General features: G+C 36.4%; 1 protein-coding gene across 1 annotated transcript in view; it reads left to right on the forward strand.

The window, feature by feature from the left end:
- Nucleotides 1–27145, forward strand: part of LOC114336294 (allatostatins MIP) — a 709306-nt gene that overhangs the window by 248981 nt on the left and 433180 nt on the right. The window lies entirely within an intron of this gene.

Below are 27145 nucleotides of genomic sequence, written 5' to 3' on the forward strand. Positions count from 1 at the left end.
TTATTTAGAATACATCTTGCAGCCCCGGCCCCTAAGGTCAGAGAGTTGAGAAAATCAAGAGGATCCCGTACCTAGTTCTGTCTAGGTACGAGAACTACCGCGCTGTTGTGCAGGGAGCCAACCCTGAAGTCGATGTGGTGTCGGGCCAATCGGCTGAAAAAAAGGCTTCTTCTAAAAGTTAGGTTACCGCTCCCAACCAAAGATGACACGAGTCAGATCTCGGTCACCCCCCAGATCCAAGGCGCTTTCCCCGCCAAGATATGCAGACTCTAAAGAGTCCCTCCTGTTACAGCACCCTGAAGAGAGCAGCGATGACCACTCGAGCGACCAGGAAGATGGAAAAGACGGTTTTACGATCCAAAATCGTAGAACAAGAAAAAAGAAAAAGAAGTCAAAAGGCAAGGACTCCACGCAGAACGTCGAGACCACCGAGAACGTCACCGAAGCCACCCAGGAAGTCGAGGATTCCCAGAACATCGAGGCCACCCAGGAAGTCGAGGACATGGACGAAGACGTCCCAGGCGCCGAAGGCGGGGGCACTACCAAACGTCAGCGGGTTGAAGAGGATGCCGCCAGCGAAGACGAGCTGACAAGGGCCAACGAAGAAATCAACCGACTCAGAACCCTGATGAAAGAATTTGCAGCAAACGTTGATGCAAACAACAAAAAATATGAAGAGGTGATCGCACAACAGAAGGCAGAGATCAAAGAGCTGAATACGGAGATTCGACGAATGAGCGAAAAGATGGATGCCAGATTCGACGAGTTGATAGCTCTCCAGAAACAACTCGCAAAGAAACCGGAGAAGAAAAACCCCGAAAAGACGGACAAAAAACCACCAGTAGAGCAGCCTGCCACCAAAAAGATGACCACCGAGCAGACTCGACCACCCAGCCAGAAGGCTACCACCTCGACGAAGGAGGCGTCCACCCAACAGAGGAAAAAGAGAAAGGAAGAGTTTCCACCCCTGGTGACACTAACCGACGAGGAAGACGCCACATGGACGTCCAACCAAGAAAAAGCCATGAAACTAGCTCCCCAGGTACAGCTACCCCTCCCCGAAGAACCAGTGCCATCCACGAGCACAGATAGGGACGCGCTTGCCGCTTCCAGTCAAACTGATACAGTGTCAATGGAAACAAACCAAAACGAAGAAGACGCCGAAGAAGCCGTGTTACCTGAAAACCAGGTAACACCATACAGAAAACCGCCTGTAATTAAGTTACAGAGTGTCAGCGAGACAGGGGCTATTCTTACCATAGCCCAGGGCAAAGGCATCATCACCACAAACAAAATCTCCAGAAGTGGCAGAGAGACGCTCATCCAGGCTAAAAGCCCGGATGACTACAGAAAGATGACAAGGATAGTGGAGGAATATGCAGAAGCATACGCCGCCAAAGAGAAAAAGAGGCTACAATGGATAGCCTTTCCACTCGACGAAGACAGGAAACCAAAATTAGTGTTACGAGGATTGCCCACGAATACCACCGAGAAGGCAATCCAAGAAGACATGGCAAACCAATATGAAATAACCTGCCACACAGCACGTAACATGTCTACGAGAGTAGGGAAAAGGAGGCCACTACCCATGTTTGTCATGACACTGGATCAGGAAGACGTGGAAAAAGCAAAGCGGGTAACGAACCTGTGCCACATGAAAGTTGTGGTAGAGGACCTACACAAGGCAGCAGGACCGACGCAGTGCTTCAACTGCCAAGGGTACCATCACGCCCAGAACTCGTGTCACAAGGACCCGAGATGTGTGAAGTGCGGCGAAGAACACCACTCAAAGCAGTGCCAGAGAGCCAGAGAAGTCAAGGCAACGTGTGCCAACTGCAATGGGAGCCACCCAGCCAACTACAGAGGATGTCCTAGGTGCCCAACCTGGGGGAGGCCTCCACCACAGAGGTCACAACAGCGACCACCACCAAACCGAAGACAGCAGGCAACCGGGGTATCCTACGCGCAAGCCACGCAGGGAGACCAACCAGCGCAGAACAACACACCGTCCAACCGACCAACCCTCCCAGACGAAGAGTACCTAGTCAGGATGGTCACAAACATCGTGACTAAGGTAGTCCAAGAGGTGATACTCAGCACCAGGCAGGCACAGAACTAATGGCAGAGAGGGGATACTTGAGGATAGGCTCCTGGAACCCGGGCGGCATAACCACAAATCAGAACATACTAGATGAACTCGCCAACAGATACGAGATGGACATCGTAGCAATTCAGGAAACAAAACTGACCAACAACTTCAACCTAAAGTTTCCTGGATACGACGTATATAGGAACGACCTCACTAGAAGATCAGGAGGAACGGCCATCCTAGTAAAGAAGGGTATTAGACACACCAGTTACACTACTCCACCACTGGTCAACATGGAAGCCACAACAATAGAAGTTAACATGAGGCAAGGCGCAATAAGGATCACATCAGCCTACGTAAGACCACAAGACCCTTTAATGGACGATGACCTAGATGCGTTCCTAAACATCGCCGAACCATCCATCATAATAGGAGACCTGAATGCAAGATCCCCCAACTGGAACGACAGAGCTACGAACAGGAATGGACGACTACTAAACAGATACATAGAAAATAACGAAGACACAATAGCAATGGGCCCAGAAGAACCTACCCACTACCCAGGAAACGCACTTCCGACACACATCGACTTAGTTGTAGCCAAAAACCTAGGACTGCAATCAGAATTAATCACGCTGGACGAAGGATCAACTGACCACCACCCCATCCTATTAGAAATCGGAACATGGGAAGAGACAAACCCGCCAAAAAGAACAAAAAAGAAAATAAAGTGGACTAACTACAAAAGGTTAGTAAGTGAAGGAATAAACATAGTGCCAGTAATAAACAATCCAGAAGAAATAGAAGGAAAAGTCCTAGAGTTCGAAAATATCATCCAAGAGGCAATTAGAAACAGCACAACAGAGGAAGATGTCGAGATATTCATGGGAAGGTTCAAAGACATACCACAAGAAACACAAGAGTTGATAAGGGAAAAAAATAGAGCAAAGAAAACAGCAAAAAGAACAAGAAACAGAGTAGATAAATCCTGGGCAAATACTTTAAATAGGGAGGTCCAAACGGCCCTAAAACTCCACCGTAGCGAAAAATGGGACAACTTTGTACAAGAGATGGAAGAACAAGACTCAAACATGAGAAATGTCTGGAAGCTCCAGAAAATGTTGAGAAGCGACAGGAAACCCATCCCCCCACTACATGGAAGATACGGCATGGTATACACCATAGAAGACAAAGCAGAGGCAATGAGGACTACACTCGAAGATGAATGCAGACTGAACTTCCACCAAGATGAAGACGACGACTTCCTGGAAGAAGTCGAAGAACAAGAAGAAGGACCAGAAGACCCAGAGGACTTCATCCCCCCAACATCACCGGAAGAAATCAATGAACATATCAAAAATAGTTCACCGAGAAAAGCGCCTGGCCTCGACGAAATAACCAACAGAGCCCTAAAATATTTGCCCAGAAAAGCTATAGTGTATTTCACAAATATTATAAACGCAATATTAAGATTCAAGACATTCCCAAACAGATGGAAAGAGGCCCGTGTCATCATGATTCCAAAACCTGGCAAGAATCACACATTCCCACAGAACTACAGGCCAATCAGCTTACTTCCAGCGATCAGCAAGATAGTGGAAAGAGTCATCCTCAGCAGACTGCAAGCGGAAACAACCCGACTAAATATCATCCCAGAGGCTCAATTCGGATTTAGAGCAGAGCACTCCAGCGAACTACAAGTCCTCAGGCTAACCGAGTACATAGCAGCCGGTTTCAATGATAAGCAGTACACTGGAGCAGCGTTCCTGGATGTAAGCAAGGCATTCGACAGAGTCTGGCACAAGGGGCTCCTATTCAAAATGCGGGATTACGGGTACAGCGGAGCGATGACGAGGCTAATCTCGTCGTACTTGGGCGGCCGGAGGTTCAGGATTCGGATAGGACAAGTCCTGTCCGAACTCGGAATCCCGGAGGCTGGAGTACCACAGGGAGCGGTCTTGTCACCCCTGCTGTACACGATATACACCGCAGATGTACCTAGAACACCAGGTACCCTCATGAGCCTCTACGCCGACGATACAGCAATAGCGGCCAAGCATAGAAACGCAGATATAGCAGTGACCAACCTACAAACTGCACTAGAAGAAATTGAAGCATGGTGTATCAAATGGAAGATAGCCATAAATTCAGAGAAAACACAAGCGGTTCTATACAAGAAAGGGAGACAGCAGCCAGAGGAACAATTGAGGGTGCAGAACAGGCCCATCGAGTGGAAAAACGAAGCCAAATACCTAGGAGTCATTATGGATAAAGGATTAACCTTCCAAAAACACGTAGAAGCCACAGTCCAGAAGGCCAACATAGCAAGAGCGAATCTAAGAGGACTCACAGGCAGAAAAAGTAAACTAACACTCAAAACAAGGTTAAGATTGATAAATAGTATAATCCTACCGGTATTAACTTATGCGTCTCTCGCATGGGGACACGTATGTAATACACACAAGAAGAAGATCCAAGCAGTCCATAACAACAGCTTGAGGGAGGCCGTCAGAGTCCCAAGATATGTAGCTGAAAGATTCCTGTTCAGAGAACTCCAACAGGTGAGAGTCACAGAAACCATGACAGACAAGGCAAGGGTCAAATTCGCAGAATTAGAACATCACCCAAATTACATACTGCGAGAGACGCTAAGATACGACGAGTTCCACCGATGGAAGCACAGACGCCCGAAACAACAAATTATAGGATAAACTAAAAGTGATAAGTGATAGTAGTGTGTTCGTAGCTCGAAACAAGTGCCGAAGATAGCGTTACCCACGAAGTCCAAGTACCACGACCACCTCCAAGGTAAGCAAATATTAGAAAATTAGAAGGGCCTTAAGCCCCCAAAAAAATTAAAAAAAACCAAAAACACAAAAAAATTAGAGCATCGAGTCATCGGGCGGGGCCCAGCAGGGCCCAACAGGGCTCAGTGGGGCTCGGCACGATGACTCGGGGCCCAAGCAAGCAATTTTTAGTACCGCGGATAAGTTATTAAGAAGATAAAGGCATAGAGCGCATCACGCTGGGCCTAGTTTTTTGCATTCGATTAGGATACCACAGTGGAATCTTATTACCCAGGGTTCCATTGTGAAGAGCATTTGGCTACGATAGTTGTGCCTCCATCGCGCATCAGCGTGCTATGGGGCGGAAAGGGATGGCCTGGGGCATTGGAGCGAGGTGGGGTGATCCCTGTATAACTCGGGTCAAAACACCTCGCCCCAATGACTTGTTACACCCGAATGTACTCCTTCGAGAGGGTGAACAAATCCCACAGGTCGGGTTAAATCAAATTGCTTGCTTGCTTGATTTAACTAAAATGTCATGTAATAATTTGCGACATTCTTTTTGACAAATCCTTATGACGTCAAAATTAATGACGCACTGAAAAAATAGGTTTGGGATCATCTGTAGTTAAAAATGTTGGAACTTACAAAAATTTAGATTGGGGCTCTGTTTTAAAAAAAATAAATAAAAATAAAAAATAAGTAAAAACTCTACAATGGGACAACATTTTACTACATTGGAATTGATAACATATTAAAAACATAAAAAAACATTTAAATTAACAAAATCTGTAACAATACACACTTAAAAATTAAGCAATAAAATTAGAATCTATACAGTGATGAGCGCGCTAATAACCGGCAAAATAACGCAAAAGATGGAAAACATAATACATTGCGAAACAAAAAGAGATGAAACTAGTGGAGGTGGAAATTATCGTTACACACGTAAAAATTAACATTACATTACATAGTTTTTCACCTTTAGGACATATCAGAGGGGTATGACAACTGTCACTGTGACAGTAGAATTTTATAAAATACTCCTGTCACAGACGTCTAAAGGTGGGAAACTATATGTAATGTAATGTTAATTATTAGGTTTATAACGATAATTTCCACCTCCACTAGTTTCATCTCTTTTTGTTTCGTAATGTATTATGTTCTCCATCTTTTGCGTTATTTTGCCTGTTATTAGCACGCTCATCACTCTATATTCAGACAGCTAGACATTAGCAGATAAACTAAAAGTCAAACAATTAGGCATGAACATCATACATTTAACGACATCATAATCCACCGTTACAAACTTGACGACAAACAGATTTAACAAGTTTTTCCTCAAATATGTTAGTTTTTTCGCTACCTTCAAGTTTAGCAGAAAGTGCTTTTACCAAGTAAAAAACATATGTAAGTTGTATTTACCATAGAAGCTACCGGCTACACTAGTTCTCTTTGTCTTTAAGAGTGTGAAACAAAGATAACTATCTGTAGGGGAGTTATGCAATATTTTTGTTTGTTTATATTTTTTTCTTCTTTTATGGCCTTTGGGAGCTGTGCACATTTAACCAGTAGCATTTCTTAAAATGTATCGCCTAACTAAACCTACCACACAAGACCCTTACGAACCTAATCGACCAATCAAGGAGAGGGAAAGGAAGGTAAACAATGTTAAAAAATAAACTGTCGTTAAAATAAACTAAATAAATATTTAAAAACAATAATTTTACATTATATTTAACTTCCAATATGATGACAGACTTCAGTTACCATTTACCATCTCACCACATATAGTACTGACGTCATACATACTCGTCACTACTTCTAGCCACTAAACTGCTCGCTGTAATAGGAATGGCATGTCAAGAAAATCTGATTATTCCCTATATATTTTTCAAATTTAAAATATGGCAACAACGAAAAACTTGTGTGCGAGTCTTATTGCTTGACTTCGACCATACAACCTGTACTTTTTTACACACGAAGAAATTATATTTCAATGAAACTGGCGGTAATCAATTTTAAGTTCTCTGGTAGAAACAAATGATAGTGATATTAATGGACGTTGTCCAACAATGACATTTTGTTTTGTGTTCACTTTAATTTTACCCTAACCTTACTTCTCACTAGATGAATTCTCACATGTGGATATATGAATCTGAAATGAAAAGAGAAAAATAACAAACCAACAGCTTTCAGCAGTTTATTCATCATAAACTACGGTGTTATGATGTAGTTTGCTTACATTGAACACTTCATCTAAGTACAGCAAATGTAAGTGATTTCAATTGAGTGGCTGATGTCAGATATTTTATCTCCCATATTTTAAAATAATTGTTTTCCACTGCTAGAACCTTTGACTCTGTGAAGTTCATAATATGATTTTTTGTTGAACATGCATAGATAAGCTGCACCTGTTTGGATATTTCCTGTTATCACTCTTGTGGGATGTAATACGTTCTCTCAATCGTCTCGAAGGGTGCCCAATATATTGCACTCAAACTATTCCCTAAAGTTCTTAAAAGCGAGTATATTCTTCTTCTTCTCACATTTCGCTTTCCTCCAATATCGCCTCACATAATGAGTTGTAATAAGGAGTATTTTTGCCTTCCCATCATATGTCCCAAGTACTCAAGTTTTCGTCCCTTGATAGTTAATATTATTTCCGCTGCATTTCTTATTCTTCTAGTTACTTCCACGTAAGTGTGTGACTCATTAAAGATATTGTTCTGTTATCTAATCAGGTTGTTGGACTTGACTTTTTGGGAATTGCTACAAAGGTCAATTGAACAGGTACGATCAATAATTGAGTATATCGCCGGTCCGGAATAAGAATGACGTAACTGCAAATTTTGTAAATTTCTGTTTATATATATATATATATATATATATATATATATATATATATATATATATAACAGGTTTATATATTTCAATATTTCAACCTTGTTTTGTATATATATATATATATATATATATATATATATATATATATATATATATATACTGGGTTGGGCTAAAGAATGGAACCAAGCAAATATCTTTGAAACGAAAAGAACAATCTTTTTGAAACTTTGCATGCAAGTACAGTGACGCAAAACGCGTCTGTTGCTATACTTTTTGTTACTAGTTCACTTCCGGTTTCACCGGAAATACCCTTAACTTATTTATTTTAAATAGGACACCCTGTATGTTTTTGCAGATTTTGAAAGAACTTATTATTTTTAATTCATACATACCAAATTTGGAAGAAAAAAATAGTTAAAAAGTGTCTGTAGATAATTTTTTGTATTAAAAATAAACGAGTACTACCATCCATACTATAGACTAAAACTATTGTTGTATTTATTTGAATTTAGCATAGTAGGTAACTGTTACTGAAATAATTGACAGAAATAAGTTTTATTCAAAATGGTTCATTTAAGTGAAAGAGATCGGATTGAAATATTAATGATAATCGGTCATGGTGATCGTGTAAGAACTCATGACGAGGTGTGTAATATTTTTAATGAATTGCATCCTGAAAGAAATCCTACATCACGTTCAACGGTTACTAAAACATTGAAACTTTTTAATGCAGCTGGGATAGTCAAAAATTTGCCAAAAACTGGAAGACCACGGACTGCAACGAACGAAGTTATTAAACAAAATATTGCAATTGATTTAGAGGAATCACCTCAAAACTTCCACAACAAATTTGGCACTTGACTAAACTATGGAATAAGTCAACCTTCTGTAAGGAGAATATTGAAAATGGAAAAATATCATCCGTATAAGATACAATTTAAGAATTGTCAGATGATGATTTTGACCGACGGCTAGAGTTTTGCGAACGAATGATGGACATTTGTAACAATGACGAACATTTTGCAAGTAATGTAGTGTTTTCCGATGAGGCAACTTCTTGCTTAAATGGAACCGTTAACCGCCATAACTGTAGGTATTGGTCGAATGAGAATCCTCGTTGGATTATTGAAGCACATACCCAACATCCACAAAAGTTAAATGTTTGGATGGGAATTGTTCAAAATAGACTAATAGGCCCATTTTTCATAGACGGAAATTTGAATGGTGACAAGTATTTAAATTTACTAAATAACCAAATTATTCCTGCACTTCAACAGAATGGCTAGTTACCACAAAATTTTTGGTTTCAACAAGATGGAGCGCCTCCCCACTATGATCGACGGGTTAGGTATTTTTTGGATATGAATTTTCCAAATCAATGGATTGGACGTAGAGGATTCCTAGAGTGGCCAGCTCGTTCTCCTGACCTAAACCCGTTAGATTTTTTTCTTTGGGGTTATCTAAAATCACGGGTTTACGTTAATAGACCAACATGCTTGCAGGATTTGAGACAGAGAATAATTGATGAATGTGATCTAATACGTGGAGAAATTCTGGAAAGAGTGACTCAAGAATTTATTTATAGGCTTGCACGTTGTCAAGAGGTGAATGGCGGGCATTTTCAACATTTGAAATGATTTTTTTTTTATTTTTATTATCATTGGTCTAACGTAAATAAATTAACCTATTTTTTAACTGTAAAGCGATTTATTTCTTGTTTTAATAGTTTTTTCTTCTAAACTTGGTATTTATGAATTACAAATAAAAGGTTCTTTTAAAATCTGCAAAAATATACAGGGTGTCCCATTTAAAGTAAATAAGTTAAGGGTATTTCCGGTGAAACCGGAAGTGAACTAGTAACAAAAAGTATAGCAACAGATGCGTTTTGCGTCACTGTACTTGCATGCAAAGTTTCAAAAATATTGTTCTTTTCGTTTCAAAGATATTTGCTTGGTTCCATTCTTTAGCCCAACTCTGTATATATATATATATATATATATATATATATATATATATATATATATATATATATATATATATAATGTTCTTGAACTCCTAAGTGGAGCATAGAGCTTCAGTGAAAACGCGCCATCGGGTTCTATTTTGCGCTAGGGCCTTCACCTCATTCCAAGACTTTCCTTGACTTCTTATCTCGTCCATGATGGATCTTCTCCAAGTTTGTGCTGGGCGACCTCTTTTTCTCTTTCCTTGGGGATTCCACTCTAGGGCATTTTTTGCAATACTGGAACTATCTTTTCGGAGTGTGTGACCTATCCACCCCCACTTTCTGTATTTTATTTCATTTTCTACCCTCTTTTGTTTGGTCAGGTGTAGCAGATCTTCGTTTCTGATGGTGTTTGGCCAGAAAATACGAACAATTCTTCGTAGACATTTGTTAACAAAGACCTGCAATTTGTCTGTAAGGTATTTTGTCACTTTCCAGGTTTCACATCCATAGAGTAGAACAGATATAACATTTGACTGGAATATTCGGATCTTTGTCCTTGTAGTATATTCTCCAGACCTCCAAACAGGGTTAAGCATGCTGAAAGCTTGTTGAGCTTTTCGTATCCTCATACGAATATCGTCTTCTGTACCTCCGCTTTCTGTTATGACACTTCCAAGGTACGTGAAGGTCTCCACATTTTCAATCTGCTTGTTGTCGATATTAAATAGCGTGTTGTTCCTTGCATTTATTCTCATCGACTTGGTTTTACCAATATTGATTTTTAAACCTATTTTATTGGCCTCAGTGGATAGTGTTTCCAATTGGTCGGCCACATCCTGGAACCTTTGTCCTAACAGGCAGATATCGTCGGCGTATTCCAGATCACTTAGGCGTGTGGTTAACGTCCATTGTATCCCTTTTGTGTCGAAGTCTATTTTGGAGAGAACATAGTCCAGAGCTATGTTAAACAGAAACGGAGAAAGCACACATCCCTGTCTGACTCCAGTAAGTACGTCAAATTCGTCACTGTTGACCCCATTGTGTGTCACGCTGCACGTCGCCTCAGTGTACAGTGACTTTATAATGGAAATTATTTTATGAGGAATGTTTCTTAGCTCTAAAATTTTCCATATAGCGCAGCATGAGACAGGCTGTCAAAGGCACGTTCGAAATCGACAAAGACCATGTATAGAGGTGTGTTCCATTCTACCGATTGTTCCATTATTACCCTCACTGTATTAATGTGATCTATGCAGGAAGATTCTGGTCTAAAACCTGCTTGATTCGCTCGAAATTCAACCTTGTTTGTTAATCTTTTATGTATGATGATCGTAAAAATTTTATTTATGACGGTAAGCAAGGTTATTCCTCTCCAATTTTTGCACAGTGTGAGGTTGCCCTTTTTTGGAAGCTTAATAATATTACCTTTTTTCCAGCCCGCTGGAATGCGGTTTGTTTCCCACACCTCTCGGATTATGGGGAGCAAAAGTTCAGCGGTTAGATGCGGGTCAGTTTTAAGTAGTTCGGCAGCAATGTTATCGATTCCCGGGGACCTGTTATTTCTCAGAGATTTGATAGCTGTTATTATCTCCATTTTGGAAGGGGACTCGCAAGATATATGCAAGTCTACATTCTGCGGGTTTTCGACAATTTCATCCGCGTTATCCCTGGGCGTGCCTAGCATCTCCTGAAAGTGCTCTTTCCATCTCTCTACTTGATCATCCGTTGTAGTAAGTAATTCACCTGTCTTGGATCTTACAATGTTTGAACAGTTGGGCCCATTTTTTGTTAATCGTCTGGTAATTTGGTACAGCTCTCTAGTCCTGTTGTGTTGTGCAGCTGTTTCTGCTTGTTTTGCCAGTTCTTCAGCCCACCTTCTTTTGTCTCTTCTTGCATTCCTTTTAACTGCTTTATTTAGTGTTTCGTATTCTTGTTGTCGGTTCGTCCTTTCTTCTACAGTTCTTGCTTGCAAGATATCTTTTTTTCGTTGTTTTCTCTCCTCGATAAGATACCAAGTTTCATCTGATATCCATTCCTTTCTATCTTTCTCTTTTTTACCCAGTTTGTCTTCAGCTATTTCTGTCAGAACATTTGCCAAATCTTCCCAGCTATTTACTTCACGTTCTCTTGTTTTTACTTGAAGCTCCTCCCTAAACATGTGTTTTCCTGTAAGAGTTTTTAATTTGTTCAGGTTATATGTCCGTCTGTTGGTGTTTCTTGTGATTTTGTTTTTGTTTTTTGCCATCTTGATTTTAATGGTACCAATTAACAGATGGTGGTCACTTGCGATGTCTGCTCCTCTTTTATTTCGTACATCAAGAAGAGATGATCTCCATCTTTTTGATATGGCGATGTGATCTATTTGGTTTTCTCTGGTATGACCAGGGGCAGTCCATGTTACCTTGTGAATATTTTTATGTGGGAAGATGGTTCCACCAATAACTAAACGGTGATTGGAGCAAAAATTTGTAAAGCGCTCTCCATTTTCATTCATCACTCCCAGGCCATGTTTGCCCATTACGGTTTCTAAATTAATATTATCTTCTCCAACTTTGGCGTTCATATCGCCCATCACTATTAGGATATCGCCTTTGTTTACTTGTTGGGTTGTTTGTTCTAGTTGTTCGTAGAAAATGTCTTTATCTTCGAGGAGAGATGTGTTCGTAGGAGCATAGCACTGAATAACTGTTATCTTACGGTATTTGGTATAAAATCTGACAGTCATAATTCTGTCATTAATGGGTTTCCATGAAATGAGGCTTTTTTTGGCTTGTTTACTGAGTAGAAGACCCACTCCGCTCTCGTGACTTCCATTTTCTTTACCACTATATAATAGAAGTTCTCCTGTTTGGGTATGGTGTTCACCATTGCCCAACCATCTTACTTCCGATAGACCAACAAAGCTTAATTTATATCTGTTTAATTCTTTTACTGCTTGAGCCAGTTTAGAAATCTCATACAGTGTTTTTACATTCCAGCAACCAAATCGTGTCCGTGTTTTCGGTGATGCCAAAGTCGTCAACATTTGATCCTTCCGGTTTGTTTCTACCAAAGTTTCAGTAATAATATAAAATTTAAGATGGGTAGGTTATTGGCCTTCCGCACCCGAGTCTGGTGCCGGGGCTGCCGACTGTAGCTTCCAGACAAGCCTCAGGGGGTAGTGGTCCTGGAGGTGGCAACGACATTTCCTTCGTGCGAGTGCGTGTTTATTATAGGAGTGCGTGTCTGGTTTGGACGTTCTGAACGCAGTTTGATAGGTTGCGCGACATATACATGCCCCGCTTCCCCTACGTCCAGACGGCCCTTGCCATTCACCCACGGGCAAAAGGACTCCAATCTCACGCGGGGTGAGTTGGAGGTGGGTATCGGGGTTTGGTCGTTGAGGGTTAGGTGTCGACAGGATTTCAAGGAAGAGGACAGCGGAATGCTGCTCCTATTAGTCGCCTTCTACGATCAAGTCAGGAGATACTGTGGGTGAATTCTACTTGGGCGGCACGCATCCCACACGGGGTAAAAAATTCTGTTTAATGCGTAATTAAGTTCTAAAATACTGTATACAGATGATACAAAAGCGACAGAACTGTAACTATGTATTGAGCCACCATAGGGTAGTTGCGTCGTTATTGAAATACGCACCATTTTAGACTTTGTTTCAGATGAATAAAGACGCAACTGTAAATAGGGTTGAAAATGGGTGGACTAAATGAAGATAATGAAATTCGGACCAATAGGAATGAAAATGAGAGCCATCGCTGTATGAATAAACGGCATAATAAATATTTAAAAATAGTTTTTTTCACAGAAAAATTTTCAAGTCAAGAATGACTCAACTGTAGATATGGTTGAAAATGGGGGATTAAATTGAGATAATGAAATTCGAACCAATGGGGATGAAACTAAAACCCATCATTGTAAGAATAAACGCCATACCGGTGTTCCGGACGGTTACTCTTTATTTAATCACTATTTTAAATATTAAAAAAAATTTAAATGAAGAATGACGCAACTGTAAAAAGCGTTGAAATGGGCGGATTAAATTAAGATAACGAAATTCGAACCATTAGGGATAAAAATAAAAGCCATCATTGTAACAATAAACGCCATACCGATGCTCCTGGACGATTACTCATCATTTAGTCCTTATTTTAAATATTTAAAAATCCGGCGATATTATGTCATTTAGTTAGAACTAACTAATTATGATGCTGTTTATCAGAAGAGACTAACCCTCTGTATGATCAAACAAGTGTTCATACTGAATTGTTTTAAATGGGATTTTGAATCCCAGAATTAAACTGAATAATTATTTTCCTGTCAGACATATACCACTCCAGTAAAAATAAAAAAATCGCATAGTAATAAACTTTGAAGCTTTGTCCTGATAAAAATCCAAATAAAGAGTATTTAACACCCTGTCAAGTGAATGCTCAGTAAAATTTTATGAACTTGACACACGTTTCAGAGATTACAAAACAAATAAGAGATTTATTGATCGTTTAATAATCTAATCGGGTTTATATGACATAATCGTAAAATTGACATATAACCGGCATGTTAGCAGTAACAATTACAAGGATTATCAACACTTAAAGCAACTTCACTATTAGATAATATCTAATATTTATTATATTATGATGTTATTGATGTTATAATATTATGACGTTACGTGTATTTTAATGGTGCTAGATAAATTGTTATTAAGAGGCTACAAATCAACGCGTCATTAATATTTTTTTTCTAAAGTTCTGCGAACTTTCAAAAATGCGGCAACAGTGCGTCGGCAGTACGTGACACTATCATAAAAGAAGTCACAATATTGTGATAATAGGTTTGTTCGTAGTACGATCAGCAACCATTGCCAATCATCAGACGCATGTGGGTTCGTAGTGTACGAACGCTAACTGTTAACTGTGCATGCGTCTGATGGATGACAACGGTTGCTGATCATACTACGAACAAACCTAATAATTGTTAGACCCGTAGACGCGCTTAATGTTGCCAAGTCAGTGAGTACAATTTCTTGTTATAAATAATCGATTCCAATGTGTCACAAAATCTAGGCATGGAATAAAAAAGTTTATTTGAAGAAAGTGTATTTTTTTGTTCTTCATAAAGCCAGTACAGACTCGTTTTTATAATATTTTATTTAATTATAGAGTAATTTCCACATACTAACATATTTCTCAAATTGGGCTGTATACCGTTATTCTTTACTATATAAAGTATAGGTGTGCTAAATAACTCGACAAAATATTATTTAGAATTCAAGCTGCAATCTTGGAACGCGTTTTCAACGCGCTGGTGTAGTCTCGTTATAAAAGACTTGGCATTTCGTTTAACTTAACCTTTCAGCGGGCGCGCAGTTTAATTTCTCATGAGTGGGCGCATGTAATAAATTTTACGACTTACATAAAACACAAAAAAAATAGACCAGATGGAATAATAACAAACATTTACTTAGAGCAAACTATGCCTTTACAAAGAGTACAAATTGTAATAGATAGCGGACCCAGTTGAGAAATTAAAATCAGAAGCATCACTATCTTTTTTATAAGAAATGGAAGAAATGATAATAAACCGAAAAGTATAAGATGTGTAGATGACTCCGTGATTGTGACAAGCTCTGCTGAACATCTCAATCTACTACATTTCTGTGAATAATATGGACTAAACATGAATATAAAAAGACTAGATACATGATATTAACAAATAAAACAAATAAAAACAAACACATACTTTGGAAATGTACCGATAGAAAAAGTTGTTAGATACTTAGGAACGTGGATTTCAGAAAAAATGATCAAACAACAGAAATAAGGACCAAGATGGAAAAACCAAGAAATGCCTGTTATTCTAATGTTAGAACTAAGAGTCAGAGATCTGAGATGTTACGTGTTTCCGATCCTACAATATGGATTTGAAAAGCTGAACATTGAAAAAAGAATAAATAAATCAGCTACAGTCATTTAAAATGTGACGTTACATTCAGTCGTTACATTCATACCCATTAACGATCACATCAATCACATATTATTCAGATTCAGATTATTAATAATCTATATCTCTCGTTTGTTATTTATGGAAAAAAACAGAAAATACAAAAAAAACGTGATCATTCATGTGATCATTCATTAGTATTCTTTATCGATGCTTAGAATAGCTTAGACACAGAAGAAAGAGAATACGGAAATATTGCGAGAAATAGACAATAAAGATAAAGTTACAATATACTTAGTGAGGGGACAGCGATATAAAATGCTAAGTCCTTTGTATTTACTGACTTTTTAAATTTTTGCCTTTTACAAAACATATATTGCCTAACATATAGCTCGTATATATTTTTGTGGAACAAAAATGCTACTACAAAATCTAAATCTAAGTCAATACCGATCCTGTATATTTCTCAATTTTAGCGGATGTAAAACAGGGCGGAGGTGGGCAGCTATTTTAACATTAAATTCATATTCATTGAATTAATGCCACCGGTTCACTTTCTATGTCAGGCAAAACTTTAATCCCTTACGAAAACTACTCAACTTAACAGAATTTACGCTTTTAAAAAATTTCCAATTTAGAGTTTTAAGCAAGTATGAATAATCATTAAAAATTTAAATTTTTTTAAATAAAATAGTAGATATTATTATAATAGAAATAATGTTGACAAAAAATATAGGCAAACCCAAAAAAATGAACTTGTTCTTCCATCAGATGGTAGTTCATATGTCTTATCTAAAGAAGCTTGCTTTAAACTTTAAAATGAATAGGAGCAAATAAAAAAAAAATAAAAATATTTACTTACTTAGATGTCCTCTTACACCTTACGGTGTTAAGTAGAGAAATCAGACGCCTCCATGTCTTTCGATAAGTAGCTAGTTTCTCTGTCTCTCTCCACTCCATATTTTTTTGCGTAAGCCTTTCCAATAGTTGCGTTCCATGTTCTTGCTGGCCTGCCTCTTCGTCGTTTTTTATCTGATGACGCTTTCCATGTCCTCTCCTTCATTCATTCTCGTCATATGTCCGAGCCATGATAACTGTTTCGTTTCAAGTATTTCTGAGGTCATTGCGATATCGCACCTTTCACGTATGTCTTCGTTTTTTATACGAGCATATTTGGTCACCCCGGTTACCGCTCGCAAATATCGCATTTCGCATGCTTGAATTTTACTACAAATTTTGTCGTTTACTTTCCACGTTTCACTAACGTAGAGTCATCATCATCATCAACCCGTGAGCGTCCACTGCTGGACATAGGTCTCCCATAGCTCTTTTCATCTGTCTCATTCAGTAAATACTTTCATTTTTAAGGCAAAGTTTTCAACCTAATATAAACATTAATAATATTGAAAAATATTAAATATATTACTAAAAGATTTATAATTGAAAATTTATCGGTCCATTTTCCTGGTAACACCTCCATGGCTTCTAAAAATTGCAACCCAGACGGATGCTGAAGCGAAGAAAACAAGAGGAAATTCGAAAACTTACAATTCACGACCCCGGTCTGTTCAGCTGGTAAATTCCAACGGAAAATGGACCTAGTTACAAAAATTGGAATAAATCCTTTGTAAAAGGTATAAAATTTATTAAAATCCCTAAAGGGCTACATCAGAACAAAACGTTTTCGATTTTATTACAAAATCATCATCAGTGTAAGACCTAAAAGTAAGTATAACCTATTTTATTAATATAAAATTTATATTTAAATTCTGACTAAGGTTTAAAACAAGAAGTGGTTATACTCACAGCCTGGATGCTAGCTGAGCCACCAAAGAAATATAGGGGTAGTAAAGTAGTCAAGAGATCAGTTGACAACATACACATCTCTTTTAAAGTTTCCAATAATTTAGGACAATGTCTTTCCAACTCCAAAGACACTATTAACTACATGAATCGTAGTGGGGTTTACAAACTTCAATGCTCTGACTGTGATGCTACGTATATAGGAAGAACTTGTAGGTCACTAGCATCTCGTTCCCTTGAACACACAAAAAGAGAGAACACTTCCACCTTTTCTCAACATTTAAAACCAAACAGTCACACTCTTAACATTCCGAAAAATTTATCTCTAATTCACAACATACCAAAAAAGAATTTTTTAAAACTGGATCTATACGAGGACTTGGAAATAATTGAAGAAAAGCAAAGCAGCCCTAACTGTGTCAACCGCCATGTGTACTTCAATCGTGACTTCAATCCCTTACATCGTCAACTTTTTTCTTAACTTAAATCTCCGAACTTCTTTGCTGTTTATAAATCCTTTTTTCATTTATATTAATTTTCCTCCATATCTACTTGTCTCACAATTGACATTTAAAACATTAACTCATTACCCCTTATCTTCTACTAGTCTTCCAAATTAATCTACTTTAACTTTATTTCTCACAGTTTTGTTAAATCTGCCAGTCACAACTTTGACACTATTTGATTTCCCCCCCCCCATTCTCACAACATATCATCATTCAATTCAAGTTTTCGCCCTAGGTCCAACCAAACTTCGAAACAAAAAAAAATTCGTTCATATCATAATACTTCCACTCTTTTACCCTTAGAGTTTAAAGTCTGGTCTCTGGGTCTCCCAGCCTTTCTCATCACACCTCATTACAGAAAATAATTTTGATATCAAACCATATATTTTCATTAGTTATTAACTGATATTTACCAACAATGCCAGCTTTATTCCAAAACACCCTCATACATCCATCAAATTTTAAACCTTTTCAATTTAACTCAGTAACTTGTTAAAAAAACATATACCCTAATTCTTGAAACTTTCTTTAGTCCTAGATGTTTATGTTTCAATCATCAACCTTTACACATAAATAAAACATCCTAGCAAAAAAATTTTCCCACTTAATTACTAGGTCCCAGATGTTCCTATACATAAATGGATCCATTTCCGCTAAATAATTTATTTTCATTATTATTATGTATAGTTGGTTGCATACAGTCTGGCTACTGCTCCATCCACATTATAAAAATCATCTAATACAACCTACAAAATTGGGGTAAACTTTATTATAGCCACATCTTTGTTGATGTTAGTTATTACTGTGGAAAAATTTTAAAAAAATATCATATCACAATCAGTTGGCTGAGGTAACACATGGTAACTATTATGTCACATTGTCACATTGTTCGGTTTGATCTTTGACACCTTTCAGAAACGTCACTCAACTTTCATTCAGTTGCCATAAAGTCATCGAAATGTAAACTCAATTTTTTGCATCCCACATGTTGGGAATTTAAATACCTTACCTTAGGGCATTATTCCTGTTGCCTTTTGCCCATCACAAGGCATTTTCAGTAAATATGCATCTGTAAAGCACACATTTTATATTTGAAGGGTTATTACCCCTATATTTCTTTGGTGGCTTAGCTAGCATCCAGACTGTGAGTATAATCACTTGTTTTAAACCTTAGTCAAAATTTAAATATCAATTTTACATTAATAAAATAGGTTATACTTATTTTAGGTCTTACACTGATGATGATTTTGTAATAAAATCGAAAACGTTTTGTTCTGATGTAGCCCTTTAGGGATTTTAATAAATTTTATACCTTTTACAAAGGATTTTTTCCAATTTTTGTGATTGATGGTATACAGCCAACTACAGGAAAACTTTTCTTTCCTTGTGGACCTAGTTACTCAAAGGTGTAAAGACCAATATAACAATAAAATAAAAATTCCATTTTTATTCAGTTGCAATGCGAAGGCAAAACTGTCTTATTTTTCACTTAGAATCACCAAACCAGCACCCTGAATCGACGATTTTCGACTCTTTTTGGACTCATTATCGGAGAGGCGTACGCTTGCTGCTCCCTGCTCCATGATGACTCCAAAAGAGTCGAAAATCGTCGATTCACAGTGCTGGTTTGCGCTCCTTGTTCTAAGTGAAAAATAAGACAGTTTTGCCTTCGCATTGCAACTGAATAAAAATGGAATTTTTATTTTATTTTTAAATTGGTCTTTACTCCTTTGAGTAACTAGGTCCATTTTCCGTTGGAATTTACCAGCTGAACAGACGGGGTCGTGAATTGTAAGTTTTTGAATTCCCTCTTGTTTTCTTCGCTTTAGCATCCATCTGGCTTGTAATTTTTAGAAGCCATTGAGGTGTTACCAGGGAATAGACCAATAAGTTTTCAATTAAAAATCTTTTAAAATCATGAAGGGATTGCCAATGCGAGTCCATTATACAATTATAGCAATTGTTGTTGTTGTATAATCAAGGGGCCCCTTGATTATATAAAAACTAATAAAATACAAACTTAAGATTGCGAGTATTAACTCAATTCCTATATACTCTGGGCTAATTAGCAAAATACAAGGAAAAGTTATTTACCAGCAATTTTATTGCTGGAATCGAATCTTATTATTGTATGTATTAATAATATAGATATGCAAAGTCCGCAGATAGTGTGCTACTTTTTTTATAAACAAAATGGCGCCCGAAAACCATGTTTTTTTCAATTTTTGCTCTATAACTCCGAAGATTTTAACTTTAGACCAAAAACACTCAAATAAAAATTCACCGCAATTAAATTCTGCATAGAGATGTGTTTTTTCCGATTTACTTCGACGAAAACTTTCCCCGGAAAAAGCGGGTTTTTCTAACAAAATCTTTAATTTTCAACTAAACTTTTAGATAAGTAGTTGTTAATAAATAATTAAATAACTTGGTAACTTAAAAGCCCTTTCCGTATGTATTATAATTCAAGAAGACTATGAAAACTGAATGAACAGTTTAGCAACAATTAAAATGTTAATTAAAAATTTACGGTCGCTATAATAACGACAATAATTATGATGCATAAGAATAATTATGATTTTTTCATAAAAAGACGCTATGCCTATTTAATGTACTTTACAGAATTGAAATTCGACTATTTAGGCGGCCTCAGGAATATGTTAAAATTATAAACAATTTTTTGGTTTATAAACAAATAGAATATCTCGGGAAATATTAAACTAAATAAAATTGTGACATCGGTAATCGAAAGACAACGGCAGGGCGCTTCTTTTAAAAGAAAAAACGTTTAATTATGACGAGTGGTTCCTGAGATACAATCGGTCAAATTTTCCCGGAATTTACGGCAAAGATATAAACAATAGGATCATAATTTTTAAACCGTCACCTTTTTTTTTGTCCTCTTTCTCCACATCAATTTTCATATATTTAAAATCCTCATAACATATATTATTATTATAATAAAAAGTATCGATAATACGTGTGAAAATTGCCAAAAATAGCAAAATTCCAATCAAAAATTAGGTTGGAGAAAATGTAACCCTCAAAGTTCAAAATCGGTATACGTTAACAAAATGCATTTTCTCGGCTTCCCATGGAGCAATTTCCTTCATTCTTTTTTTGTTCCCTAATAACTGGAGTAGAGCCATCGAACTAATGCATTATTAAATGTCAAACTTGCTTTTGTTTTGTTATAATAGATTAATTTATTTATAAGAACAGAAAATTACATATTTTTTCCAGTTGTACCCTTTTTTTTTAGATAAACTTATTATAAGTGTACTTTTTAAAGTTAAAAGCATAAATATTCTCATTTGAAAGCTGTATAATTATTTAAACAATTTTTATTTAAACAAATTAAAATATTGTGTTATAATAAAAAAATTAATTTATTATATCAAAACAAAAGCAAGTTTGACATTTAATAATGCGTTAGTTCGATGGCTCTACTCGAGTTACTTGGGAACAAAAAAAGAATGAAGGAAATTGCGCCATGGGAAGCCGAGAAAATGCATTTTTTTTAACGTATACCGAGTTTGACCTTTGAGGGTTACATTTTCTCCAACCTAATTTTTGATTGGAATTTTGCTATTTTTGGCAATTTTCACACGTATTATCGATACTTTTTATTATAATAATATATGTTATGAGGATTTTAAAGATATGAAAATTGGTGTGGAGAAAGAGGACAAAAATAAAAAGGTGATAGTTTAAAAATTATGATCCTATTGTGTATATCTTTGCCGTAAATTTCGGTTAACTTTGACCGGTTGTATCTCAGGAACCACTCATCATAATTAAACGTTTTTTCTTTTAAAAGAAGCGTCCTACCATTGTCTTTCGAATAACTCACAATTTAATTTAGTTTAATATTTCCCGAGATATTCTATTTGTCTATAAGCCAAAATTGTTTATAACTTTAAAATATTCCTGAGGCCACTTAAATAGTCCAATTTCAATTCTGTAAAGTACATTAGATAGATAAAGTCCTTTTATGAAAAAATCATAGTTATTCCTGTGCATCATAATTATTGTCGTTATTATAGCGACCGTAAATTTATAATTAACATTTAAATTGTTGCTAAACTGTTCATTCAATTTCCATCGGCTTCTGAAATTATAATATACACGGAAAGGGCTTTTACGTTACCAAGTTATTTAATTATTGATTAACAACTACTTACCTAAAAGTTTAGTTGAAAATTAAAGATTTTGTTGGAAAAACCCGCTTTTTCCGGGGAAAGCTTTCGTCGAAGTAAATCGGAAAAAACACGTCTCTATGCAGAATTTAATTGCGGTGAATTTTTATTTGAGTGTTTTTGGTGATCTTTGGAGTTATAGAGCAAAAATTGAAAAAAACACGATTTTCGGGCGCCATTTTGTTTATAAAAAAAGTAGCACACTATCTGCGGACTTTGCATATCTATATTATTAATATATACAATCATAAGATTCGATTCCAGCAATAGAATTGCTGGTAAATAACTTTTCCCAAAAATAGCCTATTCTCCGATAATCAGCCCAGACTAATATTCAATTGAAAAATATGTTAGTAATATTTTTAATGTTTTTCAATATTATTAATGTTTAAGTGAAAACTTTGCCTTTCAGTTGCCAGATGACGCTAGTCACCTACTACATTAACATCAGTTCCAATGCGGGGATAAGCGTTCGTCGTTTTGTCACTTCGAGCAGAGAGCAGCAAGCCTACGCCTTTCCGATTATGACTCCAAAAGAGTAGAAAATCGTCGATTTAGAGTGCTGGTTTGCGCTCCCTGTTCTAAGTGAAAAATAAGACAGTTTTGCCTTCGCATTACAACTGAATAAAAATGGAATTTTATTTTTATATTTGTTTTCAGGATTATTTCCTTTTTTCTGATAAAACTCTTATTGAGTGCATAGTATGATTTTGTTGCACTCATTATACTAGTATTTATTTTTGGTTTTATTTTTCCTTGTCTATTCGTTGTTTATCCTATATATTTGAATTGCTCTACTTAATCATCTCATTATTTAGCGTTACATTTTTATTTTCTTGAATTATCGATATTACTAAAGCTTTTGTTTTTTCAGTATTTATTTTCATCCCGAATTTCTTAAAAGCTTTATTTCAAATATTCACATTAACTTGTAAGTATTTTTCTGATTTTGCGACAAGTACCAGATTATCGGCATTATATCAACTCTGATACGTATACTTGTTGCAGTTTATACACCCCAACGTTATTGCTGTTTACCTTACCCCTGCATTTTTTTGTAAATATGTCCGTCATGAATAACAAAGGACTAGGACACCACCTTGTCTTACACCTGTGCTTAACTAGAATTCTAGAGGCCTTGTTCATTCTTGCATTATTACGTGTATATTTTATACTTTTTATTGCTTGAATTAGTTTCGGTTTCACATTTTTACGGTTAATTATTTCCCAGATCTTGTTACATGGTGCACGATCAAAGGCTTTTTCCAAGTCCACAAAAAAAAAGCAACTTATTGTTATGCTCTAGATAACTGTCTCGCCGTGGATTTTTCTGATGACTGCCTCGCCGTGAATATGGGATCGGTTATAGCTCCTTATTATTTAGCTTATAACCTTGGCCTAAAGCCGCATTAACTGCCTTCCTCTAGTATTATACCGTAGATTTTACTAGAAACTACCAACAATGATATTCCGCTGTATTTAGAATACTTATGTTTATCACGTTTTGTGGGTTGGGAGGATTGTTGCAAAAGTCCAATCCCTTCCATATATTTAATTAGGTCAGATTTAATATTATCGTGTCCTGCAGCCCAACTTTTTTTAATTTTAGAACTGCTTCCCTGAATCTACGAAGAGGTCAGGAAATAAAAATAATAACGTGGGTGTAATAAGTGGGTAAAAGACACACCCACACAGGAAGTAGACGTCTAAAACACATAAAACTCTGAGAAAAAAAGTAAGTTCTAAGCTAAGTTACACTAACTACTTACTTTCTTACTTAAGCCGTCCCCTTGTACCTTACAGTGTCGAGTTAAGTGGAAAAATCAGACGTCTACATGCCTTTCGGTCAGTAGCTAGTCTATCTGCTTCTCTCCATCTAATATTTCTTCTTTTGCGCAAGCCTTTCCAATAAATGCGTTCCATGTTCTTGCTGGTCTGTCTCTTCGTTGTTTGTTGTCGGATGCTGCTTTCCATACCCTCTTTCGTTCCTCTTCCATACCTTCACTCATTCTCGCCATATGTCAGAACTACGATAACTGTTTCGTTTCAAGTATGTCTATTTCGTTTCAAGTCTGTCTAAGATCCTTCCAATACCGTACCTTTCACGTATGTCTTCATTTCTAATACGGTCGAATACGTCTTATACGGTAAATACCGCACTTCGCGTGCTTGAATTTTACTACGGATGTTGTCGTTCACTGCCCACGTTTCACTACCGTAGATTAACACCGGCTAGTATACAGTGTGAAATACAGTGGAACCTCGATAACTCGGATTAATCGGGACCACGGCCGATCCGGGTTATCGAAAATACAGGTTAGCCGGAGAATATGGTAAAAATTAATAAAACCAGTATACTTACAGATAATCTCCGTTAGAATTGAAATAACATGAAATATATATGCACAGTACACATCTAAATTACGTATAGTTGTATAATAGAGTATAGAGTATATTGTTCATTTCTTGGTAAAAAACTCGGTATTACACACAATACGGTCACAATCGGAACGATGTTATTTAAGAACAGTGGGCACTAAGAACATTGTTTAAAAATTTTTTTTTTAAATAGTCATTTTTAGTCTTTTTTAAACAATGCTAAGACAGTTTAAAATAAATAAAGGAATATAGGTGCCTGTTGTTTCCGATAATCCGAGAAAATGTACGTCGCTCTGCCGCCGTGTGCCATGAGTCATTTTTATTATCGTATATCTAGTTCAAATTACACAAATGCACATTATCTCTCAAATATTATATTACATACATTTTTATTGTTGAAAGTTTGTCTGATGAAAATCGGTCCGGGTTAGCCGGACTTTCGGGTAATCGGGGGCCGACTTTTTGGGGTTCCACTGTACTTTCATTTTTGTTCTCAGGCTTACTTCTTTCTTCCTAATAAAACTTTTATTTAGTGCATAGTAACGAGCGATCCACAATTATTGGTATCAAAGCTAGCCGTGCAAAAAATTACGTATGTCTTGTTTTAATCTGAATTTATAGATATCAAGGGTTTATAAATTAATTTTGATTAACATTATAAAACATAAAAAATCGGTCAAAACCTTTAACACAGAACTTTAATCAAAAATAAAAAGAATTAACAAAATTATAAGTAACAATAATAAATAAAATCAAACAAGATGCTGTATATATGTTCACCACCAACATCTCTACATAACCTAACTTTCCTTGTTAAGTTGACGTGCACTGCAAAGTTGACGTAAACTGGAAAGTGTATCTGAATTAAAAATAGACATGCTCTGTATAGCTATCTCTGTCGTTCAGAGCCACCTATGGTGACAATAATTTTGGATCACACGTTATAATTTTGTTGCACTCATTACCCTGCTGTTGATTTCTGGTTCGATATTTCTTTGTCGATTCATTGTTGATCCTAGATACTTGAAGTCCTCTACTTGTGTAATAATCTCATTATTCAGCTTTACTTTTATATTTTCTTGGGTTTTCGATATTACTAAAGCTTCTGTTTTTTCAATATTTATTTTTATCCCAAATTTCTTAAAAGCTTCATTCCAAACATTCACATTTACTTGCAAGTATTTTTCTGATTTTGCCACAATTACCAGATAATCGGCATATATCAACTCTGACACGTATACTTGTTAAAGTTTATACATCCCAACCCTATAGTTCTGTTAATCTTACCCCTGCATTCTTTCGTCAATTAGAGTGATGAATAGCAAAGGACTCAGAACACCACCTTGTCTTACACCTGTCCTTGTGTAGAATTCTACAGATGAGCGGTTGTTCGTTCTTACATTATTACGTGTACATTTATACAGGGTGTCCCGAAAAGAATGGTCATAAATTATACCACACATTCTGGGGTCAAAAATAGTTCGATTGAACCTAACTTACCTTAGTACAAATGTGCTCATAAAAAAAGTTACAGCCCTTTGAAGTTACAAAATGAAAATCGATTTTTTTCAATATATCGAAAACTATTAGAGATTTTTTATTGAAAATGGACATGTATAATTCTTATGTCAGGAACATCTTAAAACAAAATTATAGTGAAATTTGTCCACCCCATAAAAAATTTATGGGGATTTTGTTCCCTTAAACCCCCCCAAACTTTTGTGTACGTTCCAATTAATTCATTATTGTGGCACCATTAGTTAAACACAACGTTTTTAAAACTTTTTTGCCTTTTAGTATTTTTTCGATAAGCCAGTTTTTATTGAGATGCGGCTTCTTTTTCAATATATTTACGTAAAAATTTTATGGGGGTTTTGTTCCTTTAAACCCCCCTAATGTTTGTGTACGTTCCAATTAAACTATTATTGTGGTACCATTAGTTAAACACAGTGTTTTTAAAACTTTTGTCTCTTAGTCTTTTGTTCATAAGTCACCTTTTATCGAGATGTAGCTTCTTTTTCAAAATATACCTAAAAATGTAAATTATAAATAAATTTTCAGATTATTAACAGGTCTCTATAACCGTACTTAACCATATACAAATATGTGGTGGATTCGACAAATATTCAAAATAGCTCGATAAACACTGGCTTATCGAAAAAGTACTAGGAGGCAAAAAAGTTTTAAAAATAATGTGTTTAACTAATAGTGCCACAATAATAATTTAATTGGAACGTACACAAAAGTTTGGGGGGGTTTAAGGGAACAAAACCCCCATAAAATTTGTATGAGGTGCACAAATTTTACTTAATTTTTTTTTTAAGATATTGCTGTCGTAAAAATGCCACATGTCAATTTTCAATAAAAAATCTCTGAGAGTTTTCGATATATGAAAAAAAATCGATTTTCATTTTGTAACTTCAAAGGGCTGTAACTTTTTTTGTGTGCACTATTGTATATAGGTAAGTGAGGTTCAATAAACCTATTTTTGACCCCAGAATCTCTGGTATAATTTATGACCAATCTTTTCGGGACACCCTGTATATAATGTACTCTTTATTGCTTGGATTATACTAACTTATTAACGCATACAATTGCTACTGTTTGAAATCCATTTTATAAAAGTTTTACATCTGAAAAATTGTATAAAC

This window comes from Diabrotica virgifera, chromosome 8 (assembly GCF_917563875.1).
Source record: "Diabrotica virgifera virgifera chromosome 8, PGI_DIABVI_V3a".
Classification (NCBI taxonomy): Eukaryota; Metazoa; Arthropoda; class Insecta; order Coleoptera; family Chrysomelidae; genus Diabrotica; species Diabrotica virgifera.